Below are 19,048 nucleotides of genomic sequence, written 5' to 3' on the forward strand. Positions count from 1 at the left end.
TTAGTATTCACTTCCTAGAGTTGCTGTACAAATGACCTCGAAATTTATTCTCACAGTTCAGGAGGCCAATACGTCCAAAATCAAGGTGACAGCAGGGTTGGGTTGGTTAGTCTGTAGGCTTTAATGGAAAATCCATTCCACGCTTCTCTCCTACCTTCCTGTGGCTGTCAGCAACCGCTAGTGTCCCTTGGCTTGTAGCTGCCTCGCTCCAGTCTCTGTCCCCATTTTCCCATGACCTTCTTTCTCCCTTCTGTGTCTTCTTTTCTGTCTCTTATAAGGATCCCCTTCACTGGATTCAGGGCCTACCCAATCCAGGATGATCTCACTGTGGGATCCTTACTGTAATTATATCTGCAAAGACTTCTTTTCCAAGTAAGGTCACCCTCGCCGACCAGTACCAGGGGCCAGTACCTGGACATAATCTCTTTTGGAGAACACAATTCGACCCTCATGGAATCCAACAATCTCCACCTCAACCTTTCCTGCGTCCCACGTTCACGTAATTCCGTAGTTCTTCACTGGAAGATGGTAGTAACTCCTAGGTTCCAAAATTTAATCCCCGTAAGATTTATCATTCCAATTACATAGACATGACCAACTGAAAAAACAAGGAACTGAGAGAATAGTAAGAGACAATAGAAGACGTATAAGCGGCATTTGTTCAACCCACATTACTTAACACTCTGGTGAGCCAAGCTTTGTGCCAGGTGCCGGTGAAAAAACAAAAGACTTAGTGCCTGCCCCAAAGGCAGTCTCAGCCAAGGAGAGAAGGGCCCTCCGGTGTCTGCAAAAGCTTGTGGGGTCACAGAGAAAGGAGCAGTTAACACTCCCCAGGGAGGCTAGGGAGAGGCCTCCACAAAGCAGGTGACATCTGAGCTGGGTCCTGAAAGAGGAGCGGGAGTGTGTGTGCCCAGGAAGGGCATCTCAGGCAAAGGACAAAGCAGCACACAGCTCCCAGAGCTGGAAGGGCTTGGTGAGTTCAGCAAGCAACCAGCAGTTCGCTTTCATTAAGGCCGCATTTTCCTTGCATCAGCCTCTCTGCTCAAAAACTTTCAGCGACTTTTCATTGTTTAAGGCATACAACCGAAACTCTTAGTCTTGGAATCCTGCCCTCCTTCACCCAGCTCAAGTCGTGACTTCCCAGCACCCAGCCTGAGCTGCCGTCCTCCTGTCTCCCCCCCTGTCCCTTATACAGAGTGAACACTCACTCCCCCAGAGCTGCTACATGGAGGGACACCCGCAGGGCCCTCAGTCTACAGAATTCCAACCGCTCTTGGGAACTTGCTCACTTGCAGAGCCTCCATGAGCCAGTTTTCATAGTGAACATCTAAAGGAAATGCTTGGCCAGGTGCAGGGGCTCACGCCTGTAATCCTAGCACTCTGGGAGGCCGAGGCGGGCGGATTGCTCGAGGTCAGGAGTTCGAAACCAGCCTGAGCAAGAACGAGACCTGTCTCTACTACAAATAGAAAGAAATTGATTGGCCAACTAATATATATAGAAAAAGTTAGCTGGGCATGGTGGCGCATGCCTGTAGTCCCAGCTACTCGGGAGGCTGAGGCAGGAGGATCGCTTGAGCCCAGGAGTTTGAGGTTGCTGTGAGCTAGGCTGACACCAGGGGACTCACTCTAGCCTGGGCAACAAAGCGGGACTCTGTCTCAAAATAAATAAATAAATAAATAAAGGAAATTCTTCACGCTCAAAAGCTGGGTCTTCCCACATGGAGAGGCATCAGAGGATGTAAAGAACTGAACCTGGGCAATTATGAACTCCAGCAATTCCACGAAAACATGTTTTGCCTCTGAGATGACTAATAAGGAGAAAATAGGGAGGTGATGGTGTAAAGAGGGTATGGGTCTATTATTCCTTATCCACAATCCTGAAATCGAAGAACCTCCCCACACCACAAAGTTATTACGTAACTCCCTGGGTTTTATCAAGGCCTGGCCTGGCCTGAACTGCTGTGAACCTATTTATAGCCTTTAGCTCATTCCGTGTGCATAGCTAGCCCTTGGCTTCAGAAATAGTGAGCTGTGTGGTTGCACAATACTGCCAGGGCGTCCACCAGGGGTGGAGGGTAATGTTCTGAGTCCCGAAACCTTTTTGGCCCCAAGGATTTTGGATATGGGACCGAGGGGCCTGTGGTTGCCGCAATCCTGCACAATGATCTGCTTTGAATGACCGTGTTCCCCAGGGCTGTGTGTATTCTTAGCTTGAACTCATTTGTGGGATCACCTGGTTATAGTCACTGAAAAATGTCTGTCAGGGGCAAGGGAAAGAATAACCGGCCGCAGGCAACCAAAACAAGAAAAGTCAGGCGAGATGAGAGCTAGCATCTGCCTAATTCCTCCCCTTCTCTGATCTCAGCCTTATCACCAGGGCCCATCAGCAGCCACATATCAGCGAGGACAGGAGCATGACAAATACAGATTAAATTACACTGAAGACAAGATCTGGAAGGACCTGAGATCCCCACCTCCTGGCCCTGCCTCACACCCCCAGCCCCAGACATCTTGGGTCTGCAGAGACCATAAGAGCTTCATTAGAGCTATTGAAACTCTCCAAAGATCGGCCACTTGGGAAGGGCCTCCAGGGATCCATGGTCCCCACGTCCACCCATCGGGGCCACCCCTTACACACACACACACACACACACACACACACACACTAAAAACAGAATGTGGGTTTTTTAAAAGGCAAATCTAGGCCTATGCCCCAACTCTCCCACCTGCTAGGGGCATGAGTTGGAATAATCTACCTCATTCTCACTCGCCTCACTATCTGAATTGTTATAATTAGAATAATCACCTCTGCCTATTCTTTTCAGTGTCAAATAATAGAATAGATAATGACAGTCCCACGTAAGCAGTAAGATGATATATAAATGTCATAATTGTTTTTATTATTATTTCTAAGGTCAGAATTTTTTTATTTAAGAGATGGGGTCTCGCTATATCGCCCAGGCTGGTCTTAAGCTCCTAGCCTCAAGCAATCCTCCTGTCTCAGCCTTTGAAAGTGCTGGGATTATAGACATAAGCCACAATGACCAGCCCAGAATATTATTAATATTTATACTGCAGTACTCATTCACTAAGGCAATACATCTCAAATTTATGATCAGGGGGCACAAATGCTCCAAAAGATATTCTGCTATTAAAACTGAGCAGTGACGGTCTTTTCTTACTCTTCAGGAAAAGATACAATCAATGACAGAGTTTCTTCACTACTAGATTTACCATCAATTAGGTTTTTCTGAAACATTGATGTCGGATTCCACTTGTCTTAACAGAATCATATGAGTCAGATGAGATCTCATTAGAAATCACTAAGTACTTCATTTTGTGCTTTAAAGAATTAATCTTTGATGCCATTCCACTAAGAGCACCAAGTGTATGCCAGGCAAGTGCTGAGTGCTGAGGACATACATATGAATGGGGTACAGTCCTTGTACACTAAAAGCTAACCGGCTGGCAAGAGAGTAGCTATCAGGGTAGATGGGTAACAAACAGTTGCAATAAAATTAAAATTAAATCAGAGACACAGATATCTGTGTGTAAAGGTCTTACCTGGGTTTCAAGAAAGGAGAGTTATCCAACTCTGGGGAGAGGTGGGTTGTGCACAGATTCAGAAAATAAGTCATGGAACAAATGACACCAAGGCCAAGTGTTAGAAAATGTGAATAAGACAATATTCACCCACTTCCCGAGTTCACTTTGGTAAGGCTAGTTCTTGGATTCACTTAACGAGATCTTCTTGAACAGGGTTCAAACCTTGGACTTAGTTTAAAATTCAAGGTTTCCTAAGTAGAAAGCCCATGACTGGAGACTGCAGTCTGAGCTAGAGAGAGTGGACAGAGAAAGATTCATTAAGGCAGCTGGGTTGGAAAGGACAAATGAACCTGACATACCAACATGACAAATGCGTGTGAGCCCAACACTAATTAGCAATAAAAAAAACTTATCTTCTAAATACACAAAGCACATATTTTCAGTGACAACTCATTCTACTTTTAATGCCCACATAAACATGCAGGTCAAAGAACGCCTGGGTCAAATTGGTGCTTTCATTCCCTGTACACACATGGGCTTCCCTACCCAGCCCCCAAGTGGTGAGGGGAAGATAGTCCATTAGGGGCCATTTGGGGGAAATGCTCATTTGCCAACAGGCATTTGAACCCCCAGGAGCACCTCGTCACTCATAAGGCCATCTGCAAATGTGCAAAGAATCCAGAGGCAAACTAGGATTTATCTACTCATTCTTCTGCGATTTTGCCCTTTCAGTTCTAAAATGGAATGGCTTATTTAATCCCTCTTTTGGATAGCAAAAAGTTTGTACTCAATCTGGATTGAACTAAGCAGGCCTGCTTCTAGGAAAAGGGCTGAGATTACCCCAACTCTGGGTCTACCCAATCAGTTAACTAATTAATTATTCAGGGCCAAGGAAAGAGGCTAGTGTGAGCCCAGGAGTTTGAGACCAGCCAGAGCAAAAGGGAGACCCTGTCTTTACAAAAAATAGAAAAAATTAGCCAGGTGAGGTGGTGTGCACCTATAGTCCCAGCTACTTGGGAGGCTGAGGCAGGAGGATTGCTAGAGCCCAGGAGTTTTGCTGTGAGCTATGATCAAACCACCTCACTCAGCTCAGGCAACATAGTAAGACCCTGTCTCAAAAAAAAAAAAAAAAAAGCATATTCAGGGATTCCCCTGTGACACTGTGAGTCACTGTGTATTGGTTCCTGCTCAGAGAGGACTTCCCTTACCACCTCATTGCAAAGAACAACCCCCCCATGCACACAATCTTTGCTCCTGATCCTAGTTTATTTTTCTTCATAGCATGTTATCACTTTCTAACTTTATAGTGTAAATATATTTTTCATTTCTGTCTCCTCCACTAAGATGAAAGTTACATGTGAAGGAGACTTTGAGAATTTTATTTAATTCTGTCAACCCAATGCATAGAATAATGCCTGACACATGGTAAACACTTGTCCTGTAAAATGGGCAAGTGAATGAATGAATGAAGTTAAACAAAAGAAGCCAAGACTGCCTAAATATAATTCCAGGCCAGTCTCCTCACTATTGAGGACTAAGTATGCCCAGTGGTGGTCCCTTTGAGGAGGTTTTTTATTCTTTTTTATTTCAGCATGTTATGGGGGTACAAATGTTAAGGTTACATATATTGCCCTTCCCCCTCTTCTCCCTCAAGTCAGAGCTTCAAGCGTGACCATCCCCCAGACAGTGTACATCTCACTCTTTATGTATGTATATACGCGTCCCCTCCTCACCCCTCCCACCTACCTGACACCTGATAAATGTTATTCCTATATGTCCACTTAGGTGTTGATCAGTTAATACCAATTTGCTGGTGAGTACATGTGGTGCTTGTTTTCCCATTCTTGGGATACTTCACTCAGTAGAATGGGTTCCGGCTCTATCCAGGAAAATACAAGAGGTGCTATATTACCATTGTTTCTTAGAGCTGAATAGTACTCCATGGTATACATATACCACATTTTATTAATCCACTCATGTATTGATGGGCACGTGGGTTGTTTCCACAACTTTGCAATTGTGAATTGTGCTGCTATAAACATTCGAGTGCAGGTATCTTTTTTGTAGAGCGTCATTTGTTTTTTTGGGTAGATGCCCAGTAGTGGAATTGCTGGATCAAATGGTAGATCTACTTGTATCGCTTTAAGGTATCTCCATATTGCTTTCCACAGAGGTTGAACTAGTTTGCAGTCCCACCAGCAGTGTAGGAGTGTTCCTCTCTCTCCGCATCCACGCCAGCATTTATTGTTTTGAGACTTCAAGGAGCATCTACCCCTCATTTTGTGGGGAAGTTACTAGCCCATGACTAGGGCTTCCAATAAACATAAGAAAAATTAAGTAGAGTTTGAGTCTCCCAGAGAGGCCTGGAAGAGTATCCTATAAATAGGGAGGAAGAAAGAGGCTTTGGAGGGTAGAGATGACTCAGAGAGCTTTGTCAGGACAAGATTTTCAACTTTCCACCCACAGACGCTTTGGATTGGCTAGAGGGTTATTGCTAAATCCCAACAACCTGTGCCTGCAATTCAATTATTGTTCCTTTTGTCTCCACTCTTCTCTTACAGCCCCTCTTCTCGGTGCCACCATGTGCATTGTTTCTGGGAAGCCCATGAGTTGATGGAGAAGGTGCAAACTCTTATTCCCGAAAGCTGCCGCAGTGGAACTTTGTGGGTTTCACTCCCAGCGCCACTTCCCTTCCCCTCCCCATGGGCCCTGGGTGCAGGTTGACCATTGAGGGCTAAAGTCAGGGCTGAGGTATGTGCTGTGGGGAAGCCAGGCAGCCTGCTCCTTCCCCCGGGCCTCAGAGATGGGTTTAGGCCGATGAGCTTCAAGGAAACATTGCTGGGGACTTCTGGGAAGGAAGGTTCCTCCGTTTGTGGACTGATATGAATGGCGGCCATACGGTCCAGGAGTTACAGGCAGTCACCCTGAGACCCTGAGATGAACCAGCCTTGATACAAAGCAGAACCCCAGAAGCAGAGAGGAGAGAAGGAAATGTACAGGATCTCTGGAGAAATTCCTGAGCTTTTCAGCAGATGCAAGCTGATATATTCCATTTATTGTTTATTGTTCACGTCAGTTTGAGCTGTTGTTAAAATTGAAAAGTGCCTAACTGATACATTGGTTTCGATTCTTTTTCCCAATTTCAGGTGAATCAGGGAGTTTGTCTTTTTTTTTTTTTTTTTTTTAAGTAGAGACGGGGTCTCGCTTTTTGCTCAGGCTGCTCTCGAACTCCTGAGCGCAAGCAATCCTCCTGCCTCGGCCTCCCAGAGTGCTAGGATTACAAGCGTGAGCCACCGCGCCCAGCCCAGGGGAATTTGTTTTAATAAGTAAACTCAGGGGTAGATAAATATTGTTTCAGTTTCCCAGCTTTTATTGTGGATAAACTATTTTCATTTTATTACTTGTTTGGAATTAAATCTTGTACACTTGCATATTTTGGAATCAGAAGAGATCTGGAGCTTTGAAACTGAAATACTTCACTCATAAACTGACAATCAGATATCTTAGGCCAAAGTATTCTTCAATATTAATTGTTACTTATATCTTTTGGAAAATGACTATACAGAGAAGTGGAATGTGTGTAGGACTTAAAACAGTATTTATTTACACTCTTATATTGGTTGAAATATTTCTAATTGATTTAGATGCATGGAATGTTGGAGATAGAAGGGACATCAGGCAACATGGTAGAGAAGTTAAGAACAAGGCTAACTTGTCCAAGGTCTATCTTCAGCAAATTAGTTAACTTCATTTTAGTAGATTGTTGGTCCTTAGCCAACATTCATATCCCTTCTTTTTCTTTCCTGGTGGAGTCTTGATTTTATTCTTCTCCATGGAGCCAATGTGACTCAGGGGAAGATAAATCCTTCTCTAGTGCCAGGAGTAGGTCTTGATTTATCTAAACTGATCAACGCACTCTTCTCCTCTTCAGCACATGAGATATATCAGGCCAGTAAGAAAGGGGTCCCGACCTTTTTAACACCAAGGACCAGTTTCATGGAAGGAAATTTTTGCACAGATGGGGCATGAGTAGAGCTCTGTGGCCCGGCCCCTAACAGAGAGCACAGACACGTTGAGGACTGCAGCAGTAAGACGCACAGGAGGGGATTTGCCCAGGAGTTTCTGGGACGGTTCCTCTAAGAGAATTGCCAGAAGTGGTTTCTTTTCTTGGGCTTAACATAGAAAGGAAAGCAAAGAACCCTGACTACTGCTGACAGCCAACCCTCAACCACAAGGAGACCCAGCCTTAGGATGAAGTCCACACTGCTGATGGCGGAGCAGCAGGGCAGAAAGAACTTGGGGTCGTTCTTATTGACAAACCATCAATCTACTCTCAAGCCTGTTCTGCCTTTGGATCTCCTGTGAGCTATGTGAGCCAATACATGTCCTTGTCGTTTATGCCAGTTTGAGTTGGATTTTCCATTATTTTCAGCCTAAAACAACTTCATTGTTAGACTTACTCTTTAAACCCTATCTCATAGATATGTTGGGAGCCATAAATGTGATAGTTCATCTTAAGTGCCAAGCATAGTGCTTAGCAAATAAGTGCTCAATAAATGGTCACTATCATTATCTAATCTCTCATGGTATGGATTATTTGTCCAGGTTAACATGCACTTCCTATGGATGTTCTATGGATTAGTCTAAATGCATCGGAGCAGAGAGAGGGCCAGCCCAACAGCCAGTGGTTAAGTCAGGAAGGCTGATGATGCAAGAATCAAGATCCTAGAGGCAGAGAAATGTCAAAACTCAAACTCAAGGCTGGTTAGACAGGGCCGGGACCAGAGCCCATGAAGGTGGAGTGGGGATGGGCCAGAGTGGCTCTCCTGGTCACCAGGCTCCCACACGACAATTCCACCCTGTCCTAATGGGCCCAGGCTGCGGTCCTAAATGAACCACCGTGTGACTCTCAGTATGTGAGTGGCAGAATCTTATAAAGCACTGAGATCTTATTCTCAGTCCAGTGCCCCTTCCACTACGCCAAGTTCAATGCCATCCTATAGATATTTATTTTTATTATATTCAGATATGAAATGTAAGAGGCAAAGTCCCCACTTCCCACTTCAAAGTAAGTTAAGTGGTTGTCTTAGGGTAGAGGGAGATAAACTGGAACTTCACTGTCTCCCTTGTTTATATACAAGGTTGAATACTCTAATGATTGAAGTATTTACAAAGTATGGAAATGTTTCTTTTTATATACCAAGAAAACTGGTCCATTTGTTTAATAAGCATTCGGCAGTCCCTGCCCCAAATCCTTCTAAGCAGGACAAGTGACTGGTGGATAAAGAGCTACTCTTTTTTCTCACACACACACACACACACACACACACACACACACACACACACACACACATTTTCTGGGCCAGTCCAAAACCCAGGCAGCATTTCTAGACCTGACCCTTTGAGTATAATAGGCCTCCCCAGCCCTCCCACTCATACACTCTCACTCACCCTCCTAGAGAGCCAGATCACTCCAAGGCAGGTGTGCAAAAATCAGCTCAAACAGACCATGTTCAAACTATTCAAAAACACTCCCATCAGGGGTGAATGGTCCAGCTGCACTCGCAGAAGGCTCAGGAAGAAACATGATCATCTCTCTGCACACTCCCTCTTTTCTGTCGGCCAGACCCCTAGGTGCACTCCATTTGATGACATTGTAGCCACAGGGTCAGCTCTGTTCGCTATGGTGCAGTCGGAAGGCACATCGTCTTGTCTCCCAGTGCTGGGCCCTTTCCCTCGACTGGTGGGACATTTTTCCCACCTGCCTATGACCTCCCAACACACCCTCATGCTTGGTTTTCCCTGACCTCCCCTATCCTCTCTGCTTGAGCTATTCTCTCCCTGCTCCCTGGAAAGGACCTCATGAGATCAATGCCACGGAGCTACACATGGTGAATCAGGAGGAAGTAGACAGGACAAACCGTACCTCCTGGAACTATGTGTCCCTGGGGGAAAAATGCAACTATACCCAGTCACCAACCACATTAGAAGATTGTGACAGGAATCACGCAAGTGTCCTGACATACTAAGGTGTCTTGATTTCCACCAGTAAGACTCATTCCCAGGCCTTGGTGGCATTTTGATCTTCCCAGTCATCTTGGTGACTGGGAGTCTCCCTAGATGGCCCCCACACTAAGCTATCTCATTTCAAACCTTACAAACTCTAAGAAATAATATTGGAGGCCAGCGCTTTTGTGAGGGCTAGCTGAGATAACACAAGAAAAGGAAAACCAGAATGTCCCAAGGCAGGCTGCCCAAAGCCAAGTGCGTCATTCCACGCCCTGCCCAATAAAGCACTTTCCCTGGGTCACCCTCCCTCTGCAGAGAATGGCAACATAATCCATCCAGGCACCCCAGTGTGGATTTTTTATGGGTTTTAATACATATTTTCTAATTGTTTTCCAAGAGTCTTGTAACAGTTTATGCTATCTGATGATGAGAGCATCTCACCTCATTCTTGTTAGTACTATTTATATGCTGGCCAATAGATAATTGGCCAAAAATGTTACATCATTTTTGATAACACATAGGGCTTAACATTTCTCCTCTTCAGTGAGTTGGACATTTTTTTTTTTCTATTGAAAGATTGTATTGGGGTCTCAATTTTTTTCCAGCATTTATGTTTAATTTTTTACTATGGTAAAGACGTTGGGTTTTTGCCATTTGTGGCAACTGTTTTTTCCTTAATCTAAAGGTCAAGGGGCTCACATGTGCCAAGGGCCTCCTAGCTGTGTCCTCCCACCGTGGAAGGCAGAAGAGCGGGACAGCACACGTGCAAGTGTGTGGCAGGGCGGGGGGAAAGGGGCTGGACCTCTCCTTTCCTCAGGAACCCATTCCTGTGACAACTAACCCCCTCCTGCGTTAAAGGCATCAACCCATTCACAAGGGCAGAGTCCCCACGGCCTCATCACCTCTTTAAGTTCCCACCACTTAACACGGCTGCATTGGGGATTAAGTTTCCAACACACGAACTCTGGGGGGCACATCACACCATAGCACCGGTCATTGCCATCCCTTCTGCCACCTCCCTCCCCGCCCCCACTTCAGAGCTTTTGCTGAGGCTGTTTCCCCTCAGCCAAGAATACCCCTCCCTCAGCCCACTCCCTTTGAAGAATTCACTCAAAATGCTCTCTCCAGCGCAGAATCTTACCTGACTCTCCCAGTTGGAATCACTCTTTCCCTCCTCTGAGCATTCTTTTTTTTTTTTTTTTGAGACAGAGTCTCACTTTGTTGCCCAGGCTAGAGTGAGTGCCATGGCGTCAGCCTAGCTCACAGCAACCTCAAACTCCTGGGCTCAAGCGATCCTTCTGCCTCAGCCTCCCGAGTAGCTGGGACTACAGGCATGCACCACCATGCCCAGCTAATTTTTTTTTCTATATATATTAGTTGCTCAATTAATATCTTTCTATTTATAGTAGAGACGGGGGTCTCGCTCTTGCTCAGGCTGGTTTTGAACTCCTGACCTTGAGCAATTCATGCCGGCCTGAGCATTCTTTAGATAGATTTGTACCAGTTAGCACAGTCTATTTTGAATTAGGGTTAGCACGTGTCTAGGCCTTCCAAACTCAGCCGGCTTGGATTTAAATCCCACCTGGGCCTTTCTGACCAGGTGAGTTCAACAAGTTACTCCACGGCATTCAATAAGAGAATGCAAGTATTGTGTTCTCTGTGCTAACAAGTGCACCATAAAAATCCATTTTCTTCCCTTGCCCTTACTAAGAACGATTCCTCATTATGTCCCTGAGGGCCCACCACCTAACACTAGTTTACCAATTTAATTAACTTACCTTTGAGTTTTCCAAGGGCCAACCCTACTTATGTCTCCATCTAACACTTCTTTTTTTTCCCTGAGACAGAGTCTCGCTCTGTCACTGAGCTAAAGTGCTGTGGCGTCAGCCTAGCGCACAGCAACCTCAAACTCCTGAGCTCAAGCGATCTTCCTGCCTCAGCCTCCTGAGTACCTGGCACTACAGGTGTGCGCCACCACACCCAGCTAATTTTTCTATTTTTGATAGAGTTGGGGATCTCACTCTTGCTCAAGTTGGTCTCAACCTGCTGAGCTCAAGAGATCCTCCCTCCTTGGCCTCCCAGAGTGCTAAGATTACAGGCGTGAGCCACCCCACCTGGCCCACCTAACACTTTAATTGCCCACACAGACTAAAACCTACAGCAGGCTGCCTGTCCAAAATAAAATCCTTATCTATCCACATTAACTCACAGTTATGTTTTGTTTTTAACACAGGGACTGGCCATGGGTTTATATGAGCATACATAGACTCTGAGAATATTTTTAATAACCAGAAGTCATGCCTTCAGGACCATTCTGCCTTCAGAGGTGGTCCAAATTGAAAAATTAGTTATTCACACACAAGCTTCTATATCTCTTTTCAACCTAAATTTCCAGTGGCGCTAGGAGGTAGAAAACCTTGGTTGGTTTGAGTCAGCTGGGCAGCTTAACTGACACAAATAAAGAAGGCTTTATTTCCTGGGTTAGTGGCATCAGCCCCTCCCAGCCAAAGAGGATGCCAGAGGGGGAGGGCATTCCCCGAAGGGAAAGCCTCAGGTGCTATTTTGAGCAGGCCTTCTAGAGGTTGTCGCTGGAGGTTTCTGCTTATTCTGAAAGACGATCTAACCTGAGATAGTGCCAGGTGTCTGTGGCCCAACCCCCCACGCTGTGCCTTCTCTGCCCAGAACCAACAAGGGGACGCCGGCGGTTCAGCGGCTGTAGAAAAGCCAGCTTTAAGACTCTTAATTACTAGTTTAAATAACATGGTACAACCGGCTTTGGTAACATGATATATTTTATTGGGTTTGTTCAAACACATGACAAACAGAAGCTGAGGTTTATGTGCCTGAAAGATACCTATTTTAAGCCCTGTGATCTGGAATTATTGGGGGATGGGGCAGGGAGAACTGGTAACTCTCTCTAATGTCCACCCTCGAAGCCAGAGGGTGACCGACAGGCACAGTGAAGATGGTTCGTGTGCCAGAGCCGGCCAGACCTTCCAGTGTGCTGGGATTTTTACTAACCCATACTAAACCTACTCGTTTCCCCATGGCAATTCACGAGATTGGCCTACGATGAGTTTGGATGTCCCATAATAAAATGTCACCTGATGATGCACGAGGAAAAATAACGACTTGTGATTTTTAATATCCAGAAACACTTGTCCTTTCCCTAAACAGGAAGACAGCTTTGCTTTCCTACTGCCCCCAAGCCTCTGGGTTTCTAAGCTTTTTTGTATCTTTGAACATTTTTGTCTGAGAACTCAGCCTTTGGCTTCAATGGAAGAACCTGGGAGTCCAAGTGCAGAGACTTAGGGAAATAGGGAAATAATAGACGAAATAGGGAAACAAAGAGAGCTGAGGCCTGCCAGGCTGGGCTGGCTTTCTACATCAATAGAGGTGTTTGCAGTTGGCTTGAAAGAGCAAATGAGAACCCTTAGACCCTAGAGTATTAGTTTCCTAGGGCTGCTGTAACAAAGTATCAAAACTGGGTGCTTCGAACCAACAGGAAATTCTCCTCTCACAGTTGTAAAGGCTAGAAGTCGGAAATCAAGGTGTCCAAGTATCACCAGGGCTCTGCTCCCTCAGAAGCCCCTAGGGGAGAGCCTGCTCGGGGCCTTGCTCCTCAACTCTGGGGTGTCGGCCACTTCCTGCGTGCCTTGGCCCCAGTGCGTCACTCCCAGCTCTGCCTCTGTCGCCACTCAGCCTTCCCTCTGTGCTCCTCCAACTCCATGTCTCTTCTCTTCTTGTAAGGACACCAGGCACATTGGCCCAGCAGAGGCCCATCCTACTCTAGTATGGCTTCGTCTTAACTAATTACATCCGCAATATCCCTATTTCCAAACAAAGTCACATTCTGAGCCCCTGGGGGTTAAGACTCTGTCTTAGTCTGCTCAGGCTGCCATCACAAAATACCACAGACCAGGTGGTTTAAACAAACAGAAATCCATTCTGGAGGCCACGAAGGCCAAGGTCAACGTGCCAGCAAGGTCAGTTTCTGGTGGGGGCTCTCTTTCTGGCTTGCAGAAGGCCGCCTCCTTGCTAAACTCTGCCTTCTGGAATTTAGACTGAAAAGATATATAGAAGCTTGTGTGTGAATAACTTATCTTTCAATTCGGGCAACCTCTGAAGGCAGAATGGTCCTAAAGGCATGACTTCTGGTTATTAAAAATATTATTGGGGTCTATGTAGCTCACATAAACCCATGGCCAGTCCCTATGTTAAAAACAAAATGTCCTCACATGTGGGGGTGGGGGGGTTTCTCAGATGTCTCTTCTTGTAAGGGCACTAATCCCATTATGAGAGGCCCACCTTCATGCTCTCATCTAAACCTAATTTTCTCCCAAAGGCCCCATCTCCAAATGATATCACATTGGGCGTTAGGGCTTCAAGATAGGAATTTGGGGGGGGGAGGGGAACAAACATTCAGTCCATGACAGACTTCAACATGTCTTTCAGGGGAGAGCTTCCCACCCACCCAGCCAAGCAGCTACAGGGTGGTCAACAGGGACAGAGGCATGAGGTGTACAAGCTAAATCCTCCAGTGGGAGTGATTCAGAAAATGGCAGGCGCCGGGAGGTGGCCGCTTGCCACCTCCCCGTTGCTCTGCATCTCCTCGGGCCAGTGCTGCGCGTGGCCAGTTGGAGGGCACGCTGCTGGGGCCGGGACCCCCGAAGCACAGAGCCACCCGAGACCCCGGAGGCACACAGCCCCGTGGGTAGCCCCCCCCCCCAGTGCCGGAATGCCCCCAGGCCCGTGTGCAGCTGCCTGTTTCTGGTCACACTGTTTGCGTGATCCTGATTGGGTAATTTTTGAATCCCACTGTTTTTGATTGGATGTTAAAGCTTATAGTTGATTGGACGTTTCTTGAGCCCCACCAAGGGTATAAAAGCAGGGGCAGAAGTGCAGGAGGGGGAGAATATCAGAAGACACGAAGAGAGCTGTGACGCTAGGTGTGCTGAGCCTGCTGTAGAAGAGTAAAGGCTGTTCTCCAACTCTTCATGTGCCGCTCAGTTCTTTCCCTGGTCAAGAATAAGAGCTGTAACAAGAGCTGTAACGCTAGCTGTACACACTGCCGCAACAGGAGGAGCGTCACAACCTCTAACACGGGATTAGACGCCCCCAAATTAGTTCTTTTTTTTTTCCATGTTTTTTTATTTCAGCATATTATGTGGATACAAATGTTAAGGTTACGTATATTGCCCATGCCTCCCCTCCCCCCGAGTCAGAGCTTCAAGCAGACCATCCCCCAGACGTTGCACATCTCACTCATTGTGTTTGTATATACCCATCCCCTCCTCCCCCTCCCACCCGCCCGGCCATTTGATACTGACATCTGCGAGAGGTGCTCCCAAACAATATTTACACACCAGGAGGAGGGGACTAGTCAGGAAGTCATTTCCTCTCCTCATTATTTTTTTTTGTTTGTTTTTTGAGACAGAGTCTCTCTTTGTTGCCCAAGCTAGAGTGAATGCCATGGCGTCAGCCTAGCTCACAGCAACCTCAGACTCCTGGGCTCAAGCGATCCTCCTGCCTCAGCCTCCCTCCCAAGTAGCTGGGACTATAGGTATGCACCACCACGCTCTGCTAATTTTTTTTCTATTTTTAGTTCTCCAATTAATTTCTTTCTATTTATAGTAGAGACGGGGTCTTGCTCTTGCTCTTGCTCAGGCTGGTCTCAGACTCCTGAGCTCAAGCTATCCTCCTTCCTTGGCCTCCCAAAATGCTAGGATTACAGGCCTGAGCCACCGCGCCCGGCCTCCTCCTCCTTTAGAAGACAGAAACCCGCTAGTTAGCAGGGAGATCTCTCACAGGAAACGATGGCCAGCCTAGGCAGTGGCCCTGGAAGCCGCAGAGTCCCCTCAAACGAGGACCACTCTGAAGGAGCGCAGCCTGGCTGGGACTCGGGCTGTCTGACGGCTCTCCTGAGCCCCCGCACCCCGGGAGCAGACCCGGGTAAGAGGAACTCTCCTCTGCTCACGTTGTGCACGCCAGTATTGCCTGTTGAGGGGACACCCGCCTTTCACTCCTGATGCAGTCCCTGTCCTCTGCCCCAACCCCCAGGCCACGTGGCAAGGCGGAGGGCCTTCCGGAGAGACCAGCTCTCTTTGGCTGCTCCTGCTCAGCGACCCCCCGACTGCCCTTCCTTCCCTGCACCCGTCCTCTGTTTGGAAACACTGTGCTCTGCGACTATTAATAATACATAGAGAGAGTCCCTCTCCGGGGACCTCCAAGTGCTTCTCGGGCATTCTCTAATTAGCCCTCGCCACATCCCGGTGAGGTCTAGCAAACGCCCTGCCTGGGCACAGCCGTCAGGGCTGGAGCTGCTGGGCGTCCTCCGGCTCCCCGGGAGAGCTGAGGCTCAGCTCTTGCCTTAGAGGCGGGGCCGCCATGCAAGGAAAAGGCAAACTGTAAAACTCTTCCTTTGCTTCCCCGGGGTTCCGAAGCTGGGTCTAAAGAATGATTTGCAAAACTCTGAAGGGTGTTCCCTTCCTACTCATACAGGTAGGTCGCCACCCACCAGGTTCACCGCCGAATGCCAGGTGGGGCCCTCCAGATGGATGTCTTGTCACCTGCTCACTCTGGACCTTTCCATCCCTGGGTCCCACCTGTCCCTTCCAGCACCCACTTCCAGCTTGCCTTGATGGAACCACCAAAAGTGAGGAGGGCCACCATGGTCCCCTTGGGGTGCCCATCTTCCCCTTGATCTCTTGCCTTCCTCCCACCTCACATACGGCCTCACCATCTGCAGTATCTTTTTTTTTTTCCCAGACAGGGTCCTGCTCTGTCTCCCAAGTTAGAGCTCAGTGGCGTCATCATAGCTCACTGCAACCTCAAACTCCTGGGCTCAAGCGATCCTCCTGCCTCAGCCTCCCGAGTGGCTAGGACCGAAGGCACACAGCACCACATTCAGCTAATTTCTCTATTTTTTGTAGAGACGGGTTCTCACTCTTGCTCAGGCTGGTCTCAAACTCATGGCCTCAAGCATTCCTCCCGCAATGCCAGGAATGCAGGTGTGAGTCACCACGCCCGGCCTTGCAGTACCTTTAATAGCAAGACTCTGTCTCAAAAAAAAACAAAAACAAAAACAAAAAAACCTCCCATGCTGATCAGTAGTGGGATCACTTCTGTGAATAGCACTCTCTTGCACTCTAGCCCGGGCAACATAGCAAGACCCTGCCTCTAAAAAAAAAGGTATTTTGAGAGAGAAGGAGACCACATTAACATAACTTTTATTACAAGAAATTATAATTTTTCTATTTTATTATTAGTAATCACTGACTGTGCCTAATTTATAAATTAAACTTTATCATTGGTATATATATACAGGAAAAGCCCTAACATACAAAGGGCTCAGTACGATCTGTGGTTTCAGGCATCTACTGGGGGTCTTGGAATGTACCCCCTGTGGATAAAGGAGAACTGCTGCACTTAACCGAGTCTACCAATAAAATGCTAATCTTGCCCAGAGACGCCCTCCCAGACACACCCAGAAGTAACGTTTAATCTGGGCGCCCTATGCCCCAGTTAAATTGCCACTCAGAATTAACCACCACAGTAGCAGAGCCCTGTACAGACCAGATCACACGACTTCCAGGAAGCAGTATTTACCATCATACCGTGTCCCAACCCACCTGCTCCCCTTGTGTAGTTCAGAAAGCTCACGTTACCAAAGCCTTTATGGAATTAAAACTCATGTATCACATATGAGGAAATAGACCATGGGTGCTAATATGAAATGAAAGCACGAGAGACAGGAGCATTGTCCCTCAAAGAAACTACTTGAAAAATCGTAACCATTTTTATCCACTGTCCTCCTTTTGGGACAGTATCGTGGGTCAGAGTGACAGGAAGAGGTCAAGGACATGGTCAGCAATTGCCTCCCCAAAGCTCACCCCAGAACCCGACAGGATTGATGTATATGTTTTTTACTCTAATCCCACAACAAATTGTAAGTAGTTCTATACAAGTAGAAGAAGTCAACGAGTTAAGGAAGAGTTTAAAGAACTCTTCAATACTGTACAGCAGTGACAAATACACAATGTACTTCCCATGCATTCTTTTTTTTTTTTTTGAGACAGAATCTCACTCTCTTGCCTGGGCTAGAGTGCCTGGCATCAGCCTAGCTCACAGCCAACGTCAAACTCCTGGGCTCAAGCGATCCTGCTGCCTCAGCCTCCCGGGTAGCTGGGACTACAGGCACGTGCCACCGTGCCCGGCTAATTTTTTCTATTTTTAGTTGTTTGGCTAATTTCTTTCTATTTATAGTAGAGACAGGGTCTCGATCTTGCTCAGGCTGGTCTTGAAATCCTGAACTCAAGCAATCCTCCTGCCTCGGCCTCCCAGAGTGCTAAGATTACAGGCGTGAGCCACTGCACCCAGCCTCCCATGCATTATTTCATTGAACCACAGAAAGACCCTGCATGATAAACGTTATGGCTATTTTTACAGTTGAGAAAACTGATGCTCCCTGATCCCTTGCCTAGAGATGCATAGCTAGTAAATTTCGATCACACTCCAACCTAGATAATCTATATGATAGCCACCTCCCATTCTCCCTGCCATGGTTTCAGAAGTATCGCCGCATCCGTCGATGCTCCGTCAGCATCCATTCTTGCTGTGACAGACATCACTGCTGGTCACGGATACAGCTCCCAACTCCTTGCAGGCCTTGAGGAGGTCTGATTTTCTGCCCTCTCAAAGTTAGGCGTAGCCATTGGACTTGCTTTCACCAATGAAATGTGAACAGAAGTGACACGTGTCATTTCCAGGTGCAAACACTTAACTGCTGGCGCTGGTCTCTCTAGCTTTCTTCCCTTGTAACAGTAGCATCGAAAGCACCTATTAAGACAGAGCTGCCATCAGCCTGATTCCGGGACATCACGCATCACGCATGAACTACACAGGCTGGAAACTTGGGCAGACCCTGTGGCGTCTCTACTCACTCACAGGTGGATCCGTAATCACTGTAAGCCACTAATTAGTGTTGCTTCAGTAGGTAGAATAAGTAGAATGTGTCCAGACCAAAATATTAATAAATGCTTCAGTCTTTATTTACAAAAGAATAAAACTTGAGCTACAAATGTCTTTTTGGTTTTAACACTGAAATGTTGGATTTATTACTACAGCATAACCTATTCTAGCCTGATACGCTACCCAGAATTTCCTCATTCGGTCTTGAGTAGGACTGAATCCATCCCAGCTCTAAGGGGTGGACCCTGATTGGTGTATACCAGTCAGTATAATATCATCTCCTCTGCCACAGTGATCGGTTTAAATATGGATAATATTTAGGCCCAAGCCAATTAACTCCTAGTACTTGTTTAGAATCGGTTCAGGGATGAGCCAATCACCGTGAAAGTACAAATCTCTCAATGAAGACAGAAAGTAGCTCTTTCTTTCCTTGGTGGGAGCAAGCCCCTGTTGCTGTGGGTGACAGTCTTGCAAATGAAGGAGCCCTACTGAAGACAAGGGTGAACTGGGCAAAATCTAGAAA

This window comes from Microcebus murinus, chromosome 15, assembly GCF_040939455.1.
Source record: "Microcebus murinus isolate Inina chromosome 15, M.murinus_Inina_mat1.0, whole genome shotgun sequence".
Taxonomy (NCBI): domain Eukaryota; kingdom Metazoa; phylum Chordata; class Mammalia; order Primates; family Cheirogaleidae; genus Microcebus; species Microcebus murinus.